Below are 16549 nucleotides of genomic sequence, written 5' to 3'. Positions count from 1 at the left end.
TACCATGAGCCTGCTCCTGTACACCTTTCCACTTTTCATCATTGTAGCTTAACACAAAATAAGTTCAAACACTGATCTGGAAGAGATCCCTTGTAGAGAGCCTACATTAGTGCTGACTACAAAGACAACTTCCTGAAGTGGTCCATATTTTGAAGGGTACCTGTTTGTATAAGCTTTAAAAATATATCAGATAAAATATCAAAGACAAAAAATGCATTAGATCATTCAAACTAATCCCAAACTTTTCATGAGAAAGTTACAGAGCTGTTAACACCAAGCAACAAATATCTTGCAACAGCACTCTCCGTTGAAGCCTCCAGTTCCAGTGTTAACCACAGCAGTGGCTGCATTGCTCCCTTCAGCAGATCTGGTCTCAAACTGTACAGCAGAAGCTGTAAGCAAACAAGTGAATAATTGCTGTAAGACCTCAGCTTAAGTTTTAAGTTGTCACAGAACAGGCTGGCATGTGAACAGTCAAGGACTATGTAGATTAGAGTATCAGTTTAATTAAGAGTTTTAAGAAATTGCAATGTAACCGAGAACTTAAAGAATGTGTTATTTTATTTGAATTACATGTACGCTTTGGGTTTATCTATAAACCTTCAAAAACAAAAGACTGCTCAGAAAGCTTTTGTGTCCGAGACAAATGAAAACAATTAAGGAAATCAAACTTTCAGCAAAAGTTGGTTGTGTTTCATAGTGCAGACAGGCTAAATTACTTGATTACAACAAATGACAGAAAAATACAGAAATGTTGCCTTCATTTAGGAGGGCCACAAACAGGTGTAACTGGAGTCACGAGTAACTGAGGACCACATGAGTATCTGTCTAGTTCTCTGAAGTCTAAAACAGACACCAGATGGTATCTTGTGCTGTTGTCAGTGATTGAAGGTGTTCTGTTTTGCTGTGTTAAAAGAGGGTTTGTGTGATGCTGTCAAGTCAGACTGAAGAATAGCTGGTTGCAATCTCCATCTGCCATCTTCCTCATAGAGAAGAAAAGCCTTTGATAACTGACAGTTCAAACAATCAGGAACCCTGGATTCAAGAAATGAGGAGACACCTTTACAAAATATGGAGCACTAACACGATACATCAACTGGAGAAAGTTGCACTCACATTCAACTAATTTAAGATTCCAAAAGGTGTCCTGGTACATGCTGCATTGACAGTATGCATGCATACATATTAAAGGCAGAATTCCCACAGTACATCCAGCAGCAACAGTTCAAAGAGATTTTTCAAATACCGGACACAAATTACTTAAAATAATATAGGGTTTTTTCATTAACTCATATCTCGCTGCTTTTGTTTAAGAATGGATTTTCTCATTTAGTATGCCTCAACTACATAAGAACTCCCCTTAATTCCTATTCTCCCTACTTAAACACCAAGCATCCTTTTTTGAAATTGTTCTCCTCTCATAGCTGGTTTACAGCACTAGTCTCAGCAGCATTCAGTCTGATCTTATCAAGCCTTTTTCCTCATGAACGATTTTCAATTTTACATGTCAGTAAAATAGCCAAGCCCCTGGCACCATGGAGTTAGGATCAAAAACTGATGATAATTCCTCCCAACCCCCTTTTATTTTATCATTTATAAGAAAAGCATTGCCTTTTTTTCACATGCTTCCTCTTTCAGATCAACACTGAAGCTAGATGAGAACTTTAACCTTTATCTCCTTTAGGAACTAACCCCACTTTTCTAAAGTGGTGTTTGTTCTCTGTTCCATCAATAAACTACGAAAGCTCGAGCTCCTCTCCAGGTGGCACATATTGTATACGCCAGGAGCCCTTTGCTTTTCATGCAACTCATTCCATTAGTGAAAGTAAACCAGTTTCCTGTTGAATTTTAAAACAGTACCTCATTTATAGTTTATAAAAACTGCCAATTACATCAACCTTATTTCTTCTGGTATGTTTTCTGCTTTAAAATGTCACATGCAATACTTCACCCATAGGTGCAGTATCTATTACTGGCTGTAACCGACCCTGCGCTGGCACCCATTTTGTTGCTATCAACAATCACTTAAGCATTACAGATTTTTTTGGCTGACAACATCACCCACTGCGTTGTTGTTACACTTAAAGTTGCCATGGAGACAAAAGAACAGCTGATTAGCAATTTGAATGCTGGAGAAATGCTTATTCTTTAGTAATAGGATGCTACTTGCTAGTATGGAGTCTCAGGGTTTAATGGAAGTTATTATAAATAGTAACTTCTGAATCAAAGCTTCACACAAAAAAAAAATAGACAAAAGACAAACAAACAAAACCACCAAAAAAAGTCTCCTCCATTTCCTCCTGCCCACCCTAGTTCTACTGGTAATAAACAGAGGTCGAGGAGTGTCTCCCTGCTGTGGCACAAGAGAACAGCAGAGCAGAAGTTGCCTCCAGTCCCGTATCCTAAAGGATACAACAGTCACTGCACCAAGATGCTTACCTTATCTTCTCTCCATGTACCTTTAGGTTGCAAATAACCTCAAAATGGGAAAGAATAAGAAAGTTCCATACTTCATCTTCCTCAGCAACTCAGATTAAAGCGCTGCTCCATCCACAGGAACACAACACAAACTAGGGAAAAAAAATAATCAAGGAGCCTCTCCTTGATTTGTTTTCCTCTAGCCATACAGACCTACTTTTTCTCCAGCACTACACTTTCTACACAGAGTGTGTGTAGAAGCTCAGACTAACAGCTGAATCTCACCGCTCTCTGCTCATAATCCATTAACTCACATTACAGTATGACTTGCAATTGATGGGAATTGAGGGCACTCAGCCCTGGGATACTTGGCACCTTTCGGATTCCAGTCCTAGATGTTTAATTCCTTTTATCTCACCGCAGCTCCTGCTCCTGAGTGGACAGAACACATGGGTTCAAAATGAGTATCACCTAAAGAGGTTTCTGTCTTAAATCCTATTGTTGGCAAGTCAGAGAATTTCTAAAGATCACTATCAACAGCAGATTATCCCTGGTTCGGTACAGTGCATCAGAGACAAAATGCAGAAAAGCAGAGTCTTGTCCTGAAAGCCAATCTGCAAGCAAAGCAAGCAGCTGTCAGGAACAGCTGAAGAATATTTTCATATGTAAGAGCCTTCCCCTCACCCTCTGCTTGACACTGCTGCCCTTCTTCCAACACCTCAGTGGCAGCAAGAGCACAAAACCTATTCCCAGGGGCTGATGCCTGATCCTTCCCCAGCAGCAGGACCAGTTTTAACCCCTCATTTTCCTGTCCCAGGAGCAGATGCTGACTCGCCTGTTACCATGAGGTGCAGGAAAATACAGTCAGGAGGAAATATTATAGCAGGACAGGAGGTGGTACGGGATAATGCACTAGAGTAGGAGGAAGAAGACTGAGATAAAGATGACTCTTCCTCCTCCTTCACCAGACCACCCTGCTGAATGACTCCTGCACACCCTTTCGAACCCACTGAATTCCCTCTGCCCTCCCTGCCTTTGCTCCCTACAGCCTTGACATCCCACTTGTGACTCCTTTTACCTCTACAGAAGCCTCTTGCAAACCCACAGCTTTCAACAATTCAGCCTCTGTGCCAAAATACATTTTGTTGACACTTCAGAAAGAATACTTCACACTGAGGATTTATGATCTTTCACTCACATTGGACAAAATCTGCTTTTGCTAAGAAACCTTGAATTGACTTAGGAGCTCACAGGAGCAAAAATATTAAATGCTAATATATGAAAGAACAGGCAGGCTGTGACAGCGGAGGTCTGTTCTTCTAGCTTGGAAGTTTCCAGCTGAGTGAGAACATTCTATTGATAAGCTGAAATTAAACACACAGATTGATCCCGGTTTTACAAATTCTCTGATCTATAGCAAAGGTGCTTAAAGTGGAACTAATATTCTGAAAGAACACTACCTTTTTGTTCTTTTGAGCAAATACTTTTCTATTACTTGAGGGAGAAGAGGACAGACAATGATGAAAAGCTTTTATTACAGTTACCTAATTCAGCATCCCAGCACTCATATGCAATCCTAAGGTCTAAGGGACATGATACAAATGATCTCAACAACAAAGAGAAGTGAAAACATAAGACCAACCTCATCAAAGAGAGGACAAGACAATATTTTAAATAAGCTCCTTGCCCACTCAGGAGTTTCATTATTCCAACCTCAGTTTTATGTCAGCAGGTCCTGCGCTCCAGGCTTGTCCAGTCACAGAGAGATTGCACAGCTTAAGCAAGTAACCTGGGCAGATGCCCAGCAAGACAGGAACTCCTTCCAAAAAGAGTGCTGTCCCCTTATGACACCCTGTTCAGAGGCACCAAGAGCCTGTGACTGGGATGCCTGATAAAAGCACACAACCTCCCCTTGGGAAGGGCATCAGTCCGGGCCAGCAGAGGGCTGGGACTTGGGCATCACCCCACCAACACTGCAGCAGCTGCCCATTTCTGACGAGGCTGAGCCAACACGCCAGTCTCCAGCTAAAGACAGAAAAATGCAGCCTGGCACATCACTTCTGACAGGTTGCCAAGCCCAATTCCACATATCTCTACAAGTAAGGTATGAAGGAAGAAGGTAAATCTGCTAACAAAATGGTGAAGTTTCTGATCCTTGTGCTCACACAGTCAAGCCCGAATGGAAGGGAAAGAAGTCCACGCACCATGAAACTAGGTAAAACTGAATGGGAAAAGGAGAACAGCTGAGTGGCAGCCTCAGCTCAGTCCCACTGGCATTTTTTTATCAAATATATTTGGAACTGCTCCCACCTTGGGAGAGAAAAATCTTCTCTGAAACACAATTTAAAGAAACGTGTGATGGGGCAGGAAATAAAAGGCTTCAATTCAAAAGATTATATAGAAAGACCATTTTAGAGGGGGGGAAACTTTTAGAAAAGATTGTTCAATGAAAAAAATTCCAGATGGGACTCAAAAATAAATAAAGCAAGAAACTGATAACTTCAAGGTCAAGTTGCATTTGAAGATTAACATATATTCAGACATTAAGAAATAAGGGTGTGCGTTTAAAGCTTAATAGCTAGTAATACAAATTCCTTGTGAGAGACACTGCACCAGCATCTATGTGAAGTCTACCCTAATTCATTTAAGGACCTACTTAAGTAAAAAAAAACAGATATACAACTTTCTCAGACAAAATATGAGTCTTTCTTTCACAGGACAACTAGATCTAAAAAAAAAAAAAAAAAAAAAAAAAAAATTAATGCCCCGAGATAATTATAGACAGTTGATGCGCAGTGGTAGAGGTTTGCCTAGGATTTCAGCTCCTATGTTTCTAGCTCAGATATCTTAAAGAAGGACAATATCTGGATAAACTGGGGGGTGAAGGAGTAGGATACTTGGACTTCTCAAGTGCAAAGGAAGAAACGCATTTAAAATTGAACAGTAAATAGGGGTCAAACGAAGTTTTAGAAGGGATCCAATCAAAGTACGAAAATGAAGAATGATACAAAAACTGGCATACACACCCACAGATCATCTAGCAGCTTCTAGCAATAAAAACAAAAAGCAGACTTAACTGTCATCTTGCTATATTAGCTTAGTACTTCCTCACTGCACCTTAGTGAGAGGAGGGATTCCTTGGTGTGAAGGCACAGATGCAGGAAGCCTTCCCCTCAAGAAGTCTGGCAGAGAGATGCTGCGCAGCTGCTCAGAGCAAAGGCCTCTGGGCAGAGCACAGTAAAACTGTCACAGCCACCATGCAACATCCTTGCAACAGCTCAAATTAAGAAACATTGCCGCCCTTCCAGTAAGTCCATCTTTCACCATTTTGTTTCTTGTGGTGTTAAGAATTGTTCCAGATTCAATTTAATAGGAGTTTGTGTATTTTCTCAGAGGTCAGTATCAAGTACTCCATTATTCATGCTCGCGTGTAGGGAATTCATCCTTAGGGTATCATGGGTTTTAAATACTGATGAAAGGTCTTAAAAGTCCCCTGCATTTGTATTCATAATTGACAGTATTATATAATCTTTAAGTACTGAATGACTCACAATTGGGTATAAAACACTGACTTTGTAGAAACTGTTATGCTGCTTAGTATTTCTTAGACTTTCCTTGTTCTATGGGTCTAGGATTTCAATCCCTGATGTTCGGATTTACAAGAAGCAATTCCTCTCAAGTAGAAGTCTTTCCTTTGTTTAATTTTAAAAGAATTTAAAAAGAAAAGATGGTGCTGAGATCCCCATTTTTGTTAGACTTGCGTAACTACATCTCAAGGTACTTCTCAAATAGCTTAACAGAAGGATTTCCCAAATCTTACAACTATATCTCCAACTATAAGCAAAATAAATCCCTAGGTTTAAGGATTCAACACATTAAATGTATTTGAATGAATCTTTCCTGTGTAGACAAAATACTACAAAAATTATTGTTTGTTCTGTGGTTAGTTTTTCTGTAATCAGCTCACCCTCCCAAGTCCACAAAACCTGCTCATTTCTTTTAACTCAAAGAGCTACTCAGATCCCAGTAACATATCTTTGAAACATCAAGATTATTACTATCTTCTTAAGTACCACTACAGTATAGTAAGTCTTTAATTTAACTGGATCCCTGAAGAGGAAGAAAAAGGGTTATTGAGTTGGTTTTGTTTGCTTGTTTGTTTTACTGTTATTAAGCTGTAATAGGATCCCACCCCTTTCATTATCTGATACTATTTCTCAATGGCCAAGCTTGAACAGGGACTCAAAAAGTAAAATGACGCTGTTCTTAATGTCCCAAGAGCAGACAGCTAACAGTAAACTGATACCATTTACAGCTGCTAGAAGTAAGCATCTGGCTTAAAGACCTCTCATGTCGTCTAACTAATGTTGCAAAGCACCACATATGCACAGAGTATGCCTCTAAAAGTAACTCCAAGGTTACTCCACACAAAGGAACAGCAATAACCAAATGGCAGCATAACAAATGTCACCTTTATGAACCTGGTGACCAGGACAGGAATCACAGACCAACTCCACTGCAGGAAAAGCATTATTCAAAAGGTATCTCTGAGTTGACTAGATATAGACAATTTTGAAATAAATATTTTAATGAGGTTATTAAAACCCTGAAACACAAACATAAAACACCATCCCTACTGCTATTATTAGGACTAATTTAAAAGGTAAAGAATATCTGTACCCCTCACTGCATCACAAATGTTTGAGGCATAAGCAAAGAATGTCCCTTACTTTGATACACTGAAGCATGATTAGGATTGATGGGACAGAAGAAATATACAGTATAGCTAAGGCTTAATATTGGGAAAACCAATATCCAAAACAACCTATCCATTAAAGCAAAAGGAGAACGTCCCATGGGAAAGTCAGGAAAGCCAAATACCTTAGGACCTCTAAAGAGAGATCAGAAAATAATGAAATTCGTGCATGCAGCCTATTCTCCCATTTCAGTATCAATTTCACTTTTGTTTAATTTGTGTTTTTAATATTAAAACTCATTAAAAGTATTTCAAATGTGATAATTACCATAACTGTAAAATTTAAAGAGCACAGAGCCACAGAATAATCATTTAGTCTCTATCATTGCTGATCTTAAAGTATATCTTTTACTATTGAGTATGCTCAGTGAAAAACTGATTTTGTTCTATAGCTGGAGTTCTACTTAATCATAAACCACACATCACTCCCCATGGACTCCCTTGCACTCAAGATGCAGAACCAAAATGAAAATGCCCCCCCTTCTAAGATTTTACTTATATTTCATTTAAACTGGACAAAGACCAGATTCTGTGGATTGCTGAGCCTATTTCTAATCTCACATATGGTCTTGTCCATTAGCTTAATTCCACTAGCCTCAGAGGATTTGCATGGGTAAAAAAAAAAAAAAGGCTGTGCAAGCCAGCCACAAGACACTTTGAGCTGAAGCACACACCCCACGACAGCCTGACCTGCAGTACATTAGGCAACTGGTAGGCAGTGGAGATGCTGCTGAGCCTTTTGTTTTAAAGCATGTCAGAAATACAATACACCACTTCAGAAGCCAACTCCTCATTCTACTGCAGTGAGCAGCAAAACTTCCAACAAAACCAGCATTACAAGCTGACAGTTTGAGGGTAAAAAACAACATTCACAAGAAAACCTGGTCACTCAGCTTTATAGCTCAGCACATACCATAAACTACAAGACCACAGAGAAAGAGATGGACACCCTACTCCTTTACCTCCAAGCATCTCCTCTATTTTTTACTGGATGAACAGCTATCCTTTCAGTGCCATCAGAATCACATAAGCATAGGAATTACTTTATCAGTTAAACTGCAGGTTTGAATCTGTTCTTATTCCTGTTTTTTTCAAAAGCTTTGAACACTTTGAATTAATATCTTTTCATGTCTATAGTGCCCTTAGGTTCCTATAGTTCTAAGCAAGCCTGGAGTAAAGTATCTCTTCCCACTATTAGTGATATCCCTAGTCTGATCTTGACTGTACCTGGAAAAAAAAACAATACAGAGGAAACCCCGCTGCTTCCATAATTCTCTACCACAATCCTGTTCTGACGTCTCTTTCCCCCTACAGTTTCAGGCAGCATGTTAAAAAATTGCAAATACTTTGCTCAGACAATTTTCCTTCTCAGCCTCACTGCTGACTCACACTTACCCAGAAATTGGAAGTTTTAAAATGTACATCTCCAAAATGGCCTCTCTTCCCAGGCATTCTAACCAACGAATCCTTTATTTACAGAGAAGCATTTTACCAAGTTCTAGAGATTTGAGACTACCCAAGATAAAACAGACAGACTTTTGGATTAAACTAAATGCAGCTTCTTGGTTTTGCAAGAACATGTGAAGGAAGAGATCAGGGATTTATGAAGACCTTTAGCTATGGATGTTACTTTTCAGGACAGAATTCATGAATTCCTATGAAGTATTTCATACTTAGCAAAAAACTGAATAGCTATGAAATACACGTAGGGATGTTCAAATTAAGATCTTTGAACTACTGCTATTTCTTTAGGGCTTGCAACCTTCTTTTCATAAGTAAGTTTTAAAAGTTCATAAGTCAACATCCTATAGCTAGATTAATATTCAACTCTCAAAAGGGACAAAACCCGTGCTTTCTAGTCAGCCATGATTTTGCTATGATTTACTCATACATTCAGTACTTCTGTTCTTTGTCAGAGATAACCTCACCCACACACAAGGCAGGGCTGCCGCCTTGCTCTGCTGCGCTACTACCTGTCATTTCAGGAAGTTGGCAGTAGCTTTTCAAAGAACTTTTCAGAACTATTTTTAGACCTATTACTGACATTTCTACCAAATTTTCATCTGTGCCACCATGACATGGTGACAGACATTAATATACGGTATCTCAAGTCACTAAAAAGCAGTTAATATCAACAAACGTTAATTTTCACACAGGAGACAAAGCACATGAATCAATCTAAGAATAACCTTGGAAGCTATTGCCAAACACAATCTCCCATCTACATGATCCTCTTAAATTCAATCTTAAAAAAAAGAGAGAAGAAAATTTGGGTTTAGTATCATGGAACCTCCAAAATACTTTCAAGCTCATTCAAGGTGGAATTCTGGGAAAAACAATGCTTTAGATGCTTTAGCTGCTTTTCTGGGATTAAGAATTAGCCACCTTTTCAGAAGTCTTCTAATTCTGTATTTACTCTTAAGACACAGGCTACCAAAAATAGCTAACTAAATAAATAAATAAATGAAGGAATGTAGAACACTATCTTTTCATATCTTTAAAGTTCTCACTGGATATTGCTTTTTAAATATATTACACTTTCTAAAGGAAAAGCTGGTCTAAGGCTGACTCATTAGTCTTTTGCCATAATTATTTCATTCAGTCCTTTATGTCCAGTTTCATGAAGGCCTCCTGATACATGTCAGCAACAGCTACTTTCCTAAGAACGCTGTAGGACTGTATCCCTAAGTAATCTTAAGTAACATAAAAGTAATTTAAGTCTCTCGTGTCTGTAATAGTTACAATTCTATTTTAGTAATTATATATTATATGCAAGGGTGTATTATATTTTGGTTTATTTACAGCAACGAACAAGAAGTGTTCTAAATTGAAGACAACTATAGAAGCATATGATTAGTTTAGGGATTTTTGGGGGCAGTGCTTTGTTTTGCATTTTTACTTTTATTAGCATTTTCTTAATCAATCAAAATAGGCTTTTCTAAAGGCTTAGGGCAGATACTATCCTAGTTGTTAAGTAATATGGTGGTTTGTGTAATACGGTAAAAGGTATGACTGCATGCTTCCGTGAGCAAGAATAATGCAGGTAACAAGGAGCAAGATATGGTGAGATGAACTTGAGTATTCTTTTGCATCGAGGAAATGTCTTGACATTTAACAGTGCATGTATTGTTGTAGAATAGCAAAGAGGAATAGTTCAAAACAAAATTTTCTTTCTTCCTTTCTTAAAGCTCTCTTTTTCTTCAGATTCCCCAGTAAAATCTTGAAAGAACAATCTGATTCTTTAGTCATCAACTTCATTTTAGTACAAAGCACAGCTTCACTAAGGACATATATTTGTTACTGTCTAAATATCTGGTAAAAACAGAGGAAAAAATTTAAAATTACTTCAGAATATAATTTAGCTATATATGAAAGTCTTTTTTATTCTAGTACCACATGAGCACACCCATGCAAGCAAGATGCTAAATAAGAAAGCGATACCAAATGGAGCTCTGCATAGACATGGAGGTGAGTCAGCCACCAGGTGGGTTTTGAAAATAACCTACAGAAAGTACCTTGTAAATGCTGGTGAGATGCCTCATCACCTGTGGATAACTGCACTTATCACTGTTATGTCAATCATTACCTCTTCAATTAAAGGAATCTGCTTTATCAGGGAACACTGGACATCAGTTTGGTTCTATCCCCAAAGGGTGTATATAGAAGTGCTTTGCTGATCACTGTCCTTTGAAATGTGCAAGTCTGAGATACATTTCTCTTTGGTAATAACTGTTAATGAAATTACCTAATAAAACAGAGATTTCAATCACAAAGACCACAAAATTAGATTGGTTTCATAGTATAAGCTGATCTTCACTGTCTGGCTTGTATTACTACTACAACAGGCAACACATTTAGAATGACTAGGGGGTTTGTATGCTACTTTTTATGGTAAGATCATATTTTTCAGTAGCTTGTAAATTGTCAGTTTATTAGTTGAACTCTTCCTCATTTAGTTTAAATTTTTATTATTGTTTTAAATTTCAAGTCACTTCTGAGAACATCTATTATAAATAACTGGAGGGCATATATGCTTGAACAAAGAAAAACTGGTAGACATTGCCCAGTTAGGATTACCTGATGCTTCCTTTGCAAAGGATTCTTAAAATTTTTCTGAGGAACTTCTCACATTTCAGTTGTCCATGGATATCTGGAAGAATATCCTAAGGCTGTCCACCTAGTCTTTGAATTAGTGATATACCTCTGAGCTGTTAAAAATCATCAGTTCCTACCCCAGGGAGATTCCAACAACCTACAAAAATTCTATAACCAATCTCAGAAAGGACCATGCTACTTCTAAAGCTCATGCCATACCCACAACCGTCACACACTTGGTCACTTACACCCATTTGAGTTGTGAAAAAAACACCAGGGTAAGAGAGCAAAAAGTCTACTCTCAAAACTGAAATTTAGCACTTTGTCTCAATACTCGCTACCTCCTCTCCTTCCAATGGACAGGTTTCCCCCAGGGCTATGAGGACAGCCAGGCAGCACATGCAGTTAGAAATTGCTCCTACCCACAGAACATAGGGAACAACATTCTTCAGAGTCTTCGCAAGAAGGATGTTGGAAACAAGAGGAACCAAGACAGGTTTAACTTCCTCTTACAAGTTCCTGGATTCAGCAACTTTTCGCTTGAATTGAAAATTGCCAGCTTTTATCATCACACGATATTATTAGCCCTGTAGATCAGACAATAACAAGAAATAATAAGCATACTGTCCTCTGTACCTTCTTGTGCCATTCCGGTTGCACTGAGGTCAGTTTTGTTCTCGCTCCCCTTTGCCTATCTGCCCACAGTGAGGCAGAACTTCTGCCTAAAGGCGCAGAGGACAAACAGGAATAAACATTACAGCAAAGGATTACAGGCAGGTATGAGTAAATCATACATAAAGAAATTCCTGATCTATGCCAAAGCAAGCTGTATCAGGATCAGAATTTTCCTCTACTAATCTTCAGTGTCTCATAAAAACGCTAATGAAAGACCTGATCAAAATCCCAGAAATTAAAGCAGGAAAAAACTATTCCAAATATAACATACTTCTAAACAATCCCTTGTTTTAATTGCACAACTCCAAACCTTGGCCAACAATGTTCCGCAGAATTCAAGCCAAACCCATCCCCAACTGTAAAAAGTTGTTGTTCAGATAGATCCTACCTTCTTTTACCAGTTAAACCAAGTTTTGTAGGAGAGAGTACTGCTTGTGTCTGTGTCCACTACCCTATTGAATGTTGCGTAAATATTAGGCTTCCTGCTTGTGGAGAAACTACTGCAAAGTCTCTTTCAGTTCTGTTTGCACATTTCAAACTTCTGCGTGATTTAGAACAAGGAAGTTTATGTAATGCTCCTGAGAAAGTGCAGTACATCATGGCTCATTTTAATTCAGGTATGAATACATGACACAGATGAATTCACAAAACACTCCTTTCATCTGAAATTTAAGTAGTAACCCTTTTCCCCCTGAAGGTTTAAGCAGCTTTAAGTGACGAAATGATTATATTTTGCTGTTTCTTTAAAGCAGTACTGGATAGAAACAGCTTAAGATTATTTTTTTCCTGAATTTATTCAAATATACACCATCGACTATAAGGAAATTTGAATAAGTCATTCCAAAAGATCTTGATGTTCCCTACAGTTATACAATATAATGACTTTAAACTGCATTTTAGTATTACAGCACATAAAAGCATCTTTTCCCTAAAGGCCAAATTGTCAAGTGCTGAAAAACCCCAAATATCTGTTTGCCAAATCAAGAAATCTGTACATGCATCTAGGACGCAGATTTTATTTGTGCACTGCCCATTACCAAAATTCTTGCTTACTTGTAAAGCTGGTTTCATATTTCCTACAGATAAAGCTTTTTAAATCACTATCATTAGGAAATATAATTGGGAAGGTGATGGTGTAGTACTTTTGTACTTCAGAGTCCTGTTCAAACACCCCCTCTTGAGGACCCTTTCTGACCCCGATTGCTGCCTTTTGCCCCTATGACTCAGAGCCCTATGTCTTCTTTCCCAAAAGTAGGGTCAATGATAGCCACTGCCACCAGAAAGGGTTAGATATTTTTCCTCATCTGGCAGCAGTTGTGTTGCTCAGCTTATGCCAAAATTCATGTCATCTTTGGTGCACAAGCTTCCAAGTTTTGTTGGGCTTTCTTTCTCAACAGAATCCCTTTCTCAGCTTATCAGAGCTGCATGGTCTGTATGAAGCAGCTCTTATGAGCTAAAGTGGGGTTTTTTTTGGTTGGTTGCAGTGGGTTGGGTTTTTTTTTAGGATGGGGGGTGTTAGGGGCAGGGCGTTTGTGGGGGTTTTTTGTTGATTTTTTTTTTTTTGGTGGATATTTGGGGGTTTTGTTTTGTTTTTTTTTTACAGTTTCGGGATAGATGGAATTTTCTCTACTGTTTTCATCACATTGCAACAGTCTCCAAAGGTTTGACATCAGGTTTTGGACTCTCATTTCTCCCTCTCCACTTGCAAGCCATTCTGCCAGGACAATGTCAGCTTGGACTTGCCATCCACTGGCCAAGAGCAGCAGACAGACAATGCCTGAACAGCATGGACTGCTCATTGCCTATGCCTTACCTCCCGGTAGTCAGGAACATCCCAAGATCTGGGGGTTGTCTGCGCTGCCTGGTAGCCATTTGCTATGGACAACATACAGCAGCCTGCCACATTCTGTGGGCTATCAGATGAGCCACACTGGAAAACCAAAGATAAGTGCAAATCTAGACATTACCATGATAATGGTAGCACAGGGAAATTATGACTAGTGATGTTTAACTCAGCACCCTAAAGGCAGCATGGATGATGTGGACTGCTCCAAGTTCAGAAAGAATTAATACATTTCTAAATACAGAATGCTGAAATCACGGAAGTGAGCAACAGGAACAACCAAATCACCGTATTTCTCACATTGACTTCTCTGTTAAAACCTTTTACAACATGTATTTCTTTGCCGCACAGCAAGTTATTATCATGACTATTATCTGAATACACAAAATGTCACAGAGAAGCAAAGGTCTAGAAAAGTCAGAGAGCATTTCCCTACCACAAAGAATTCAGCACCCAAACTGTAAAAACTATAATCATCAAATAAAACATAAGAACAATGCCACAGACACATATATGAAGAGAAAGAGAAGAAGAGATAAATGTTTATGAAATAGCTGTATTTGCAGTCCTGAAGCACCTACAAACATGCAACGTAATTTGCTGGAATCTGAACGATTTAACTAGATTAAACTAAATACTGTACTAATCCTCAATTCTGCCTAAGAAAAACATCTCCCCAGGACATTTTCATGCCTTTATAAAGTTAAAACAAGGTGACAATAACCAAAAATTATGGTCAATGGATAGACATAATTTTTAGTTTAAAGAAAGGTAAAAGAAGTAGTTTTAAAAGCATTGGAATCCTATGAAATGGAATTTGCCACAGTCCAAGGATAGTACTTACACTGAGCAGAAAGTATTTTGTAACACTCAGTTCATAGCATTTTATTAGTATTTATTTCATAATACTAATTCAAAATAAGCATTTTATTAGTATTTATTTTAACATCTTAAAAAAACTACCAGTGACATTCCTCCAGACAAGGTTGCCTTGTATGAAAAAAAAACCACCAACCCAAAACCACCACAACAAAAAAACAACAGAAAAACAACCAAATGTGTTCTACAAGCTAATCGCCTAACTATAAACAGGACTTTGAGGGCAAGGGCAGCAGGAGAGCATTTATGCTGTCAACCTAACAAGGCATCCTAAGAGGAATTTTCTGAATGCATCATGGACATTTTTAACATTGCAGCTAAGCAGTACAGTGTAATCTGCAACACATTAACATTTCATAAGCTAAATAATTTGAAGTTGTTCTTTAAAGTACACATGAAGGTATTCCCTATTTCAAATGCTATTACTATTTATGGTTATTGAAACTATTATAAAGCATAATATCTGTGAACAGGATTTAGCAGCATAATACTAAAAGGAAATTAAAGACATAAAATAATCAAGCATTAAATTTTTACAGTAAGCCATCAGCATACTCAGAAATAAGAAACAAATTTATTTTAATATTTAAGAAATACATTCTTCCAATGGGCTTACTAACAAGAATTTTCATTTATAGCCTTCCTTCAGAAAATGTCATGATTACCATCTAACGGGGGGGGAAAAAAGATAAAGTTCAAATGCTGATTTTGGCATTTGTATTTCTCTGATGTAGTTTACCTAAAGATAAAAAGTATCTGAAAAAAAATAATAAAAATAGATCACAGGCACCTACAGTGCTAATGTTTCCTAATTTGACCAGTCAGTTCCTAAACTACAGCAAATGAGTACAGCTTTCACTAATGGATTGCTATTAAAAATAAATCAGCAAAACAGTGCATGTATTTCTCCTTCCATACAGCTGGAGCAAGCATACACTGTTCTATTATGCAGTTAGTGGAAAGACAGATTTTAACCTCCACATGGAATTACTTACCCAGAAGCATGTTTCTCTTCTACAGTTCGTCCAATAGAATAGAAAGTTTTGCACAACAGATCTTGCAAAGGGAACTTTCTCACAAGCTCCTTCTTGACTTGGTGCAGGTTTTGAGTAAGGTTTGAACTTGAGCTGCTGAGAAATATGCCTTGCCCCATAAAACTGCTGGGACACTTTACTTCACTCTCATTGGTGAATGATACCTCTTCAGACTATGTGGAAGAGATGCAAAAACAGGCAGTAGCTGCTGCCACCTTAATTTGAGGCAACAAAACCATTAAAAAAAAAAAAAAAAAAAAAAAGAGTCATCACTAAAGACATATTTTACTACATCTGTCCTGTTTAAACTGCAACTGTGTAAAAGCAGTTGCCTATCTTTGACGAAGGGAAAGATTCCCTACAGAACTACTGCATTACTTAGAGTAATACAGTAACACAGTGTATCAAGGAAAATTTAAGTGGCAGGCTAAATTAGTGTTTTGCAAAAGCAAATGCCCCATCTTTCCATACTGCTTGATTACATTACAGCTGAACTTGTTTCCTCTGATAGAAGTCTTCCTTTAAAGAAATAAAAGCAGAGTCTGTTTGGGATTTTTTGTTTAGCTCAAAAGTTACCTACAAAATTAATTTGGACACAGAATAAAAACATTTACAACATTGCTGCTACCATAGCAAGTACCTACTGTCCACTAAAATCCAGCAGACTGTTTTTTCACAATTAAAATTAGCCTCTGCTACGAAGAGAAAAAAAACACACCCTCTTCCTATTATAAAAGCAAAAGACACATCATTTGAAAGCTGGGACTCAAACCATAGATTTCTAACCAAACGAGATGCCCATGCCCTGCATATCTCTTCACTTTGGGATGTGCTGTGTCAGTACAATGC

General features: G+C 38.0%; 1 protein-coding gene across 7 annotated transcripts in view; it reads right to left on the bottom strand.

The window, feature by feature from the left end:
- ZNF385B (zinc finger protein 385B) overlaps positions 1-16549 on the bottom strand; it is a 169185-nt gene that overhangs the window by 77896 nt on the left and 74740 nt on the right. Inside the window, exons 1-2 of one of the 7 annotated variants that reach the window (XM_080400390.1) lie at positions 12333-15640; positions 11692-11856 (exon numbers count right to left, since the gene is read on the bottom strand). The exons of 4 other annotated variants lie outside the window; for them this stretch is intronic. The gene's annotated coding sequence lies outside the window, so the exon portion shown is untranslated. 2 more of the 7 variants (XM_080400392.1, XM_080400391.1) reach the window with 2 other exon arrangements.

The sequence above is a fragment of the Falco punctatus genome (genome assembly GCF_963210335.1).
Source record: "Falco punctatus genome assembly, chromosome: 8".
In the NCBI taxonomy this organism is placed as follows: domain Eukaryota; kingdom Metazoa; phylum Chordata; class Aves; order Falconiformes; family Falconidae; genus Falco; species Falco punctatus.
Note: the sequence above shows the minus strand (reverse complement) of the source record. Positions and strands in the feature narration are given on the sequence as shown.